Raw genomic sequence first — 10867 nt, 5'->3', positions numbered from 1 at the left:
TAATTGTTAATTATGATTCTATTTGGGTTAAATGTGATTTTATTTTGAATAAAATTCTATTTGAATTTCTGAATTGTTTCAGAAATTCTTTTTACTGATTGCTCTAAAAATGATGAATTAAAATAGGACCTGACAAGAAATTAATACACACTCATGTAAGAAGTATTTCAGTACTTTTAAGCATGCTCATTTAAGGGTTTTGAATTTTCATGTCACCTCTTTAAATGTCTGTCAACTTTCAACCTGTAGCTATTTGTCCTGGCATAGCTCTTTTTTTTTTTTAAGATAGCAACTTTGTTGTGATTCAATCATTTATAAGTCACCTATTTAAAGTGTGCAATCCAATGATCTTTAGTATTTTGACAAGTGTGCAGTCATCACCACAATTGAGTTTCAAACACATTCATCGTTTAGATCACATCACTCTAAAAAGAAACCTTGCACCCATGAGCACACACTCTCTATTTCCTCCTACCACCACCCTCCCTACCTTCCCAACACTTAGGTAGCTGCTCATCTACTTTGTCTCTAGAATTGCCCGTTCTGGACTTTTACAAATGGAATCATGTAATATGTGGTCTTTGGTGAATGACTTCTTTCGCTTAGCCGCCTGTCTTCCAGGGTCACGTTGCATGCATCAGTACTTATTCCTTTTTATTACACTTCGTAGTATGATACACCACACTTTATTGATTCATCAGTTGATAGGTATTTGGGTTGTTTCCACTGTTTGGCTAATACGAGTCATGCTGTTTCTTGAACATTTGTGTACAAGTTTTTGTGTGGGCATTCATTTCTTTTTGGTTATGTGCTTAGGAGTTGAATTGCTAGGTCATATGGTAACGATATTTAACTTTTTGAGGAACTGACAGTGTTTACCGACGTTGCAGCACCATTTTACACTGTATGAGAGTTCCAGTTTCTCCACGTCCTCATTACCACTTACCTGTCTTTAATGACAGCCATCCTAGTGGGTGCGAATTGGTGGTTTTGGTTTGCATTTCCCTGGTGGCTGATGATGTTCAACATCTTTTTATGTGGAATGTTCATTTGGATCCTTTGCCTATTTTTAAATTGGGTCATGTACTTTCATTATTGAGTTGTAAGAAGAGTTGTTTATGAATACTAAATACAAGTCTCTTATCAGATATATGGTTGGTAATTTTTTTCTCCTACTATAGGTTGTATCTTCATGGTGTCTTTTGAAACACAAAAGTTTTTAATTTTGATGACATCTATTCTTTGTTGCTTTTGATGTCATATCTAGGAAGGTATGATATGACACCTAATTGTCTTGCCTAATTCAAGGTTACAAAGATTTACACCTCTGTTTTTCTAAAGAGTTTTGTGTTTTAGCTCTTTACATTTAGGTCTTTGATCCATTTTGAATTAATTTTTGTAGATGGTAGGAAGTTAGGAGTCCAACCTCATTCTTTTGCATGTGACTATCCACTTGTCCCAGCACCTTTTGTTGAAAAGACTGTGCTTTCCCCCATTGTCTTGTCACTCTTGTTGAAAATTGATTGTATTTGTGAGTTTATTTTTGGATTTTCAGTTTGAATCCACTGATCTATATGTCTATTTTTATGCCAGCAGCACATGGCCTTGATTACTATAGCTTTGTAGTAATGCAAAGCTCTTTGATGACTGGTTTCGATGGATGTATTTTCTATGAAGTGCTTTTAATGACAAACTAATGGACATTTTTGATCAGCAAACCTTTATCATATATGATTATAATATGGCTCCACCCAGGCAAAGCTGTTAAATTCTAAATTAGTCTTCAATAATTACCTACCTAATTCATTGTTTGCATCTTTACACATGCCTTGATGACTTCATGTTGTTCAAGATAAAATTTCATCACTTCGGAGGGTTAGGGTTTCAGGAGTTTTTCTTATCACTACTGTTAAATTTGCCATTATTCTATTTCTCACTTCAAGATTGTACTTTGGGAGAAGTGAAGCTAATTAACCTGATGGATGTTAGTGAGTGCCATGAGAAATTTAGGAGTTAGGCAAGCCTTTGATGCCAACTATCAACTAACAAAACAGGCGGAAGGCATTTTACTGTGTTATTGTGCATCTCACTCTGGTAGCACGCATCTCTATAGATTCCCAACAGGGTGGGGCAGGGTGGCGCACTGTGCAGGATGTAAAAGCAATCCTTTTCAGATTCACTGTATCCGTTTGGAAGCTGGAGGATGTAAACAATATCATTTACGTTTCTATTTATAATGCCTGGTATGCTTCTGTGTAATAAATAGACAAATGTGTATTTGGGGAGGGTTGACTTTTAAAATTGAACAGATTAAGAAATACGCAGGTTCAAACAATGCAAAAGAGTATACAAATATAAATAAATCTGCCCAGAAGGCAATGATGTCGCATTTTCAGGGGTTTCCATGCATATACAAACATCTGTATATTTATTTGTTGGTTTAGCACAAAGGACCATCATAGTACGTGAGCTGGAGTTACCTTGCTTCTTCTACATAGTAATAGAGTTTGGAATAATTCTTCGGCGATTATAGATTCATTCCATTGGCTGCAGTTTTCCATTGCTTTGACATACCATAACTGAACCAGTGTACCCTGATGGATTTGCCATTAGAAACAAAATTGCAACAAGCCTCTTTGTATGGCTGTTTGCTCTTGTTTTTATCTATATGAGAAATTTCTGAGAAGGGAGTTCCTAGGTTATAGGTTTCTGCATTTTAAATTTTGTAGGTATGGAAAAATCACACTCCCATGAGGAGCGTGCCAGTTTATTATACTCCCATCAACAAAGCCTGTGAGTATCTTCCCTCACACCTTCCATCCCACTGGGAACTTTAAAACTCAGCCTTACAATTGATGAGTGAGAAAAGAAATGGCTGTTTTTATTTCCTTTGCCCATTTTTTTTTTTAGATTTGCAAACTCTTAGTATATTAAGGAAATTACCTCTTTGTCAGATGTATTCTGTATATTTTTCCCAATTTGTCTTTTATCTTTTTCTAATTTCTGTGCAGCGTTTTACATTTTAATGTAATTAAATGGATCGATCTTTTTGTTTATGGTTTCTGGTGCTCAATAAATATTAAATGAATTCAAGTACACGCACTACTATTACAGTTCAAATCTTCTCAACAAATATTTGCCAAGTACCTGTAATGCAAGTGCTAGGCTAGCTTGTGTGGCAGAGCATGGATGAATGAATCACCATCTGGCTCTGTGCTGTATGGGAGAATGAAATGAGTGCCTCAGAAAGACCAAGAGTAAATTTCTCAGCGCATACGTAGCCTTAATGAACACAAAGGGGCACATGCACGTGGTGTATTTGAAGACTAGTCCTTGCTGACAAACCAGAGCATGTAAGGGGAGGTCTCAGGAGAAAGAAAATCCAGATGGGTGGAATAGGTTCACATTATGAAGGACCTGAAAACTTCATTCTAAACTTAAAAGCTCGGAAGGGTTTTTGAGATGGAGAGAGTAAAATATGACTTGTGTTGGGAAGAATAATTCTGGAGGCTTTGAGACAGGTTATTACGATGATCCCAGATGACTGTACCTGATTATGGTGTTTTCTCCCATAAATTCTCACCCTACTCCAATTCCTTCTCTATATTGCAGCCAGGCAAATCCTTAAATGCAAATATAGTAATGTCCCTGCTTAAATTTCTAAGACCTTCCTATTACCTCAGGAAAACATACATATTCCTTCTCTTAGTTTATAAAGTCCCCTAAGATATGGGGACGTTTACAAAGGGTGCAGGCTTGAGGAAGCTGGGGAGGGATTGTTTTTAGATACACAAGACCCAGGCTCTGTCCTCAAGGATCTTAGATTTCAGTGAGGGAGACAGATGTGAAAATATCTCACTATACGCCTTCTATGCACAGTATCTTCTTGCTGCACTCACATTTCCTGAACACACCCTATTTCTCAACTTAACGGCTCTCACCTAAGTGCTGCAGTTAAAATCTCACATATTTTTTGAGGCTCAGCTCACATGTGACCTGTCTGAGGCCTTTCCCTCTGGCTCTACTGTGCCATATAGCTGGAACTGTAATCGGATGTGGTAAAATTAGGCAAATAAAGTCACTTAAATGTTCTTTTATTGTCATTTTATTTTTCAGAAGAATAAAAATCACTTAAGTGTCACATGCTTTATTCTGGAAAGGAGACTAAAAAAGGTGCTTTGTGTTGCCCTTCGATTCTAACACAGGAACAATTTTTATGGACAGGTTTCAATATTGTGAGTGGTTTCTCTTGTCATTAGTTGTGTCGGACAGCGCCTGCCAGCCTTTGGGACAGTGGAAAGGCTGGTGTGAGCTCTGAAGCCAGGCCGCCTGCAGCCTCCCGGCTCTGGACGCCCTTTGGCTTTCTCCCAGGGCCACTGGGCTCTCCGACAACTGGATGGAGCCATTGCACAATGGAATGCAAAGTGCATTTCGGGACACCTGCTTTCTTCTAGGAAAACTCCTAAATTACATTTAAAAATCTGTTCGCCTACAAAAGCTTTCACCAGTCTACAAAAGTGACCTAGGTTTATGGGCACAGTTTTTCTTTTTCTTTTTCTTTTTCTTTCTCATTATCATCATCATCATCATCATCATCATCATCATCATCATCATCGCTGCCTACCACAATTCAATAGGCTTGGGACCAACTCAGGTCTCTCTACTGTCATAGTTGTTCTCCCAAAGAAACTCCAAGAGAGTAAGGGTCATTGCAGAGTATCGTACTTTGGTCTGGGCAGGATGAGGGACAGGGGGCAAGTTGCAAGGAGGTTCAGGCAGCGGGGAGAGAGAGGAACTGATAGCGAACGATGATGAGACATGGAGAGAAGAGAAGGGAGTGATTCAAAGCGCCGGGTATTGGCTGTGGATTGCAGTGAGCACTGAAAAACAAAAGATCATTCACAATGAAAAGAAAGGTTCCAACTCCAGAACCTACACCAACAAATCCCGCCTCATACACAGAAGTAAACTATGACAGGTTGTGGAAATAGCATTGCATTTGGAGTCGAAATATCTGGGGTTGAGTTCTGGCTCTGCTGCTTATTGCCTCTATGATCTTCAGTAAGTTGCTTAATATGTTAGAGCCTTTCCTACTCTGAACTATAATTTTAAAAACACCCTATCTATCCTATAGGTTATTATGAAACCCAAAGAAGGTTTCGCTTGTGTTGGGCAAGTAATATTTGAAATGCATCTGTAAAGATCGATAATGGACTTATTCGTAGTAAGCGAAAGCCTCAACTGATTCTTGGTTTACTCTGGTAAAATTATACTATCAACTACTATAACTGTCTCACTTGACCCCCTTCCTCAAACTCTTCCCTTAAAAAACCTCCAAAACTACATCTCTGCTAGAAGAGGTTGCAAAAAACCAAATTGATTGTTTTATTTCACTCCTTCACTTTTAATTTTAATATATAATTTATTTCGGAATGTTATCTATATTTTTCTTCTCACTCATACCCCACCACCATTCTAGTTCCTTCATATATACCTGAAGTCTCCACTTAGTAAGAACAGGCACCAAAAAAATATCATCTTTGAAGGGTAGATAATAAAAAGAACAGGAAATATTTCCAAGTCACTCAGAAGAAACTTCATATTACCCATGACCTTTGGTTAGGTCATCCCTCTACTCAGGAACAGGAGCCCTCTCCTTTCTCTTCTCTTTCCAGGCTGTCCTTCATTCCCTTCAGGAGCCACCTCCAGCCAATTCTCACCCCCCGCTGAAATCTGTGTGTATCAATTCCACCAGACACTAGCCCTAGCCCCGAAGTAATTCCTTGACCTCTCACATGGCTTCCCCTCTTCTCACCTTCTCTGTGCCCTACCACAAATACAGCTCTAGCTGGCTCTGTCCGTGATTATTTGTGGGTGCCTATCATTTTGTCCCTGCATCGCATACATAGGTTGTATCTGTCACGTCCCACACTAACTGGCAAAAACAGAGACCATCATGATACTTCTACATTTGCACAGCACCTTGCCATTTACAAGGTATTGCCAAAACATGATCGTGTTTAAAACTCCAACCCTGTGAAGTCGGTACCCTTCTGGACCAGCAGATGTAAGACTGAGACTCGTGGAGCTTAAGGAACCAGTAACTGAATGCGGTCGTCATATCGACCCACGCCGATTTCCCTGTGGCCACGCTGCCTCCTCTGTGTCTTTCATTTCTTAGCAGCTCCTAACCGTGACTATCATTCAAATTCATTCCATCATTTAGTATTTAGTATTTATTAAGAGGCTTCTGTAGGGAATGTTAAAGCGAATGTGAGAATTTATACTTTAGGAGGAAATTTACAAATAACCAGCACCACTGACCGTGTAACTGATTCTCCACCAAACCTTTTCACTGACTCTAAGAAGACTTTCAAAAAGTTTGATTCTGTGCGCCCTGTTAACTCTGTTTCTGTGTTCTGCTCTTGAAGTAATAGTTAGACATGACATTAGTGAGAGATGGCAATGTTCTCTGTCATTAAAAATAGCAAGTAGGAATAAAGCGAAAGACCTGGATTATCTGCAGAGTGGATTTTTTTCATGGACGAAAGGGTTGATTTTGTCATTTTGTTGTACCGAAGAGTTTCCTGGCACATGCATAAGCTCCTTAAAGATTTGGGGTGTTGTGGATGGCATTGGGGGTATTTTCAATTTATTGTTCATATACTTGGCAACTAGAGTGTCATGTCATCTTGTCTCCCTGTTTCTTTCACTTGAAATGTATATGTCATCTTGTAGAACAGCATTCCAAATCCTTGAGAGATTCTGTATATAATTCCCACTTTTAAAGAATGTCTTTCACAACGCCAATAGACTACATTTTTCTACCTCTTGGGAAAACCATACCAAATAACAACAATGACCGCCTCCCAGCCCAAACTGTTTAGCTGTTCTGCAGTCCTTAACCTCAGGGTGCACACCTCCAGCCTGTCACCTCCTTAGGACCTCCGCCCCCCTCCCCCACACACACCTAGCACAAGAGGGCTCTACTCTTTATGTTGGTTACTCATATCTCTTTTAAAAAGTTCCTTTACTTATTTATAACTTTGGTATGGGGGTATGGCTGAGAAGGTATGAGAAGCTGAGGAAATAAGGTGTAGTATGGGAGATGTGCCACTTGGTGGTTGGAGGTTTAGGCTCTGCTTTGTATAGCGAGATTTATATCACCACTTGTTTTTAACTGTGAGGTTTGGATGAACTACTTAGATGTGAATGTCTCAAGTTCTGCAACTGTAAATACCAGCCTCAGATGGTGGTTGTGGGCTTTGATTCAGACGATGTCTGTAAAAAGCTTAGCACAGTAAATGGATCATAGGAAGCACCAAAAAATATCAGCTATTTTTGTTAACCGTTTCCTAACTTTTAAAGATAAGGAAAAGTAGAAAGATACTCATGAAATATCCATTCAAGTGGTTTTGAAAATCAAAGATTTTATAACTTTGTTTTTTATTTGTTGAAATAACAGAGCACTACCATCTACTTCCATGTTTTAACTCCTCATACTTTGAAAATAGCATCCTAGTCTTGAGTAAGAATTCTTTAGTGCTGAGTAATTATAATACTAGTTATAGTAATTTTACTATCTGGGTATCTCTAAGGGAGAAGGTCAGCTGCATAGGATGTAGAGTTTGGCAACTCAATAATCTTCAAGAAGACTGTAGCATATCTACAAAGATAGCCATAGCATTATGTTAACTTGAATAGAAAACTTTTTCCTGAAATGTCTATAGCTCTGAGGTTCCAAATACTTCTCTAAACAATAAAACAAATGGTGGGATGGATTTACTTAGAAGGGATAAATAACCAAGAGAGACAGTGCATTAAATATTGAAACATGAGTCACTTTGAAGAATATGGGTCAGAGTGTACAAAAGAAATGGATGTGCTTAAATTAAATAAAAGCTCTGGGCAGTAGGCAATGTGGGAGGAAATTAAAGAGAGTAGAAAAAAGACATGAAGAAGTTTAAAATTTTGCCAACATTGCACCTAGAGATGACAAAGTAAGTAAGGAAAAGATTTAGCAGTCAGTAGGATATGCTTTATGACCTGAGAATTAGAGAAGTACCTCTCTTTCAGCATTCATTCATTTGTATAGCAAATATTTACTGAGTACCTACTACTATTTGCTACACTGTCTTTGGACCTTGAGATTCATTACTGAACAAAATAGGAAAAGGTCCCCGACCTCATGGGACTTATATGATTGTAGAGAGAGGCAAAAATTTATAATAAACACAATAAATGAACTAGAAAGCATATTAGTAAGTTATAGCTCTGTGAACAAAAAGATCCTTAAGGCAAGAGAAGAGGGTCTGGGCATCAGGAGTAATGAAATGCCAGGTAGGAAAAGGGAGGGATTGTGAATATATTGTGTATGACAAGGGTTGGGGGGACAAAACTTGTTTCTTCCTGGCAATAGTCGTGACCATCGCCCAAATGGGTGACTTTGGTTCTTGCTGTATTGTCTGACTTTGCTTTTCTAAGGAATGTCTCCTGGGTTTTAGAATGTGGATTAAAAGAGGTCACATGAGTGTCTGCATGAGAGTAGTAGTAGGCATTTAAAAAACTCGGAAATCCTATTTATTGAGTTAATGAAAATGAACTGGTAAAATTAGTATCAAAGCTTTCCAGGGTTAAGGCAGCAAAGGACAATAGGTAAGGCAAGACAGTAAGTTCAATGAACTTCAAAGCCATGTGCGACAAGGAGGGAGTAGGTGCTCTTGTCACAAATAAAGTAAACGAAGGTTGCGCATGAAGTTTTGCAATTCAAAAACTCTTTCAATTTTGAATCTATAGAATGCTGAACACCTTTAAGGAAATATCACTTCCCAAAGGGAATTTTGAGATCCTCAGTGAAAAAATCAGTTTGCTTGCTGACATGATGCCAAGCACCCAGAGGACTGCCTTGGTTTCTCACTCTCCTCTGGGATATCACACAATGTACTTACAGTCCAGATCAGTGCTTTGATAAGAGGGCTGGCATAAAATGAGATACTAACTTGAGATCGAAGCAACGTAATCTCAGATGAAAGGAAGAAACAAATTTTCCCCTTTTAGGAAACATGCTGCTTATTGTCTTGGCTGCCTGCAGCTATGCTGTGCCTAATACATTACCTATTAGAACTTCACCTTTGACAGTGGCAAGCAACCCTAAGGTATTGGTCTCAACACGTGGAGGGTCTCTCTAAACCACAGGGAGAATTTGTCAACCACTGATCTACCGCAATACATTTGTGCCTTAGAGGGTTACTACTCTCCAGTTCCTCCTCCTGGACTAGACAGCCAGTTCTGGACAAGTGGAGGAGCAAGGGCCATCGTGGCAAGTTCTGAGACCTTCCTAGCACTCTGCTTCCCTCCCCCACCCCTTGTGACTGCACTGAACATCTTTGTATTGGAGGACATGGTATTAGCAAGATTTCTCTGAACCGCCCACCTAGTTAAACAGGGTTTCACCTCTCTGATGTTTCAAGTTGGTGCTTGAAATCTCACAAAATAATAATATATCACTTCTCAGCATATGCTGAAGGCAGCGATGTCTCCCTAAATGAACTGAATGAATGAGACAAAATCACCTCCGCAATCTAGTTATCCCACCCACATGAGAGGTTGCTCAAGTCAAAATATTTCACAATATTCCACCCAAATTAAAACAATGGAGCCAACTGGAAAGTGTAATAGGAACTGTACATAAGCAAGGGAAGAGAGAAAAGAGTCTGTATGCTTCCATTTTTAGACAGACAAACACAGAACACGTTAAGTGAAAAATAGACACCTGACTTTTTTTTTGCAATTTTTATTTTCAAGTTTGGGGGATACTTTTGCAACATATTTTTTGGACGTCAGAAAAAAAGATAACAGGAGGCGTAAGGGACAGATGTAAGACAGAAGCAGACAGAGTCAGGGGCATAGGAAGCATATTTAATTTTAATTGGAACCTAAACATTTTTATAGAGACTGTCAGAGTTTGTTGGCATAGCTCTATAATTCTGCAATTGTTCCATACTGTAGAAGTGAGGAAATGTTTCATAGAATTGTGTTTTTCTCCTCTGGTTTTCTTTGCTTCAGCGCAAAACGTTAAGAAAAAGTTTGCTCTGTGGTTTACTGTAAACAAATTCAGTTCAGCATCCAGGTATTATTGCTCAATCAGCCAATTTAAGTACTTATTTTTAAAAGTGTATTTTTGACTTTAAACACTTAAATCCATTGTGGTTTATCATGTCAATATATATTTTGGCGCATGCACAGCTCTGCGAAGACCTGGTAAAACTCCTTAAAGGAGGCTGGGAAAGGTTCCTGCAGCAGAAGCATAGCCTCCCTGTCTCCAGCGAGGCTAGATCTGCATCCGAAGACCTTAAAGCCTATTCCGAAGCTGCCCATCCCTCCTTTCTGAGAGCCAAATTCGGGCCAATGGGGTAAACGTACCAACCAAATAAGTTGTTTTTCAGTTAGTACAAACAAAATCCAAGAACTAGTGTTTGTGTGGGTGAGTGAGCTCAGATTTTGAAATAAGAACTTAATTTTGTACAACGACTTCAATTATAATTCGATCCAAGTTTTTCCTCATCTGATCTCCAATAACAACCTTGGAAGACAGGCAGGGCAGCTATTAAGGTTCCTATTTTCATAGATGAGGAGACGGATGAAAAAATCTTCAGTGGCGGTCCAGGGCCACTGTACTCTCTGGCCAGAAGTTGGAGGAGCGTTTATATGTTCGGTTTTGTTTCAACTTCAAATCCGGAGCACATCTATTATAGAATAGCACCTCTTGAGAATATATTGACTTCAGGTAAATGCTTAAAATGCATACTAGACCAGTGAAAATTTTTGCATTAGAAATATTGGCAGCAATTATTATTGTTGTTATTAG

This window comes from Rousettus aegyptiacus, unplaced genomic scaffold (assembly GCF_014176215.1).
Source record: "Rousettus aegyptiacus isolate mRouAeg1 unplaced genomic scaffold, mRouAeg1.p scaffold_m13_p_15, whole genome shotgun sequence".
Classification (NCBI taxonomy): domain Eukaryota; kingdom Metazoa; phylum Chordata; class Mammalia; order Chiroptera; family Pteropodidae; genus Rousettus; species Rousettus aegyptiacus.
Note: the sequence above shows the minus strand (reverse complement) of the source record.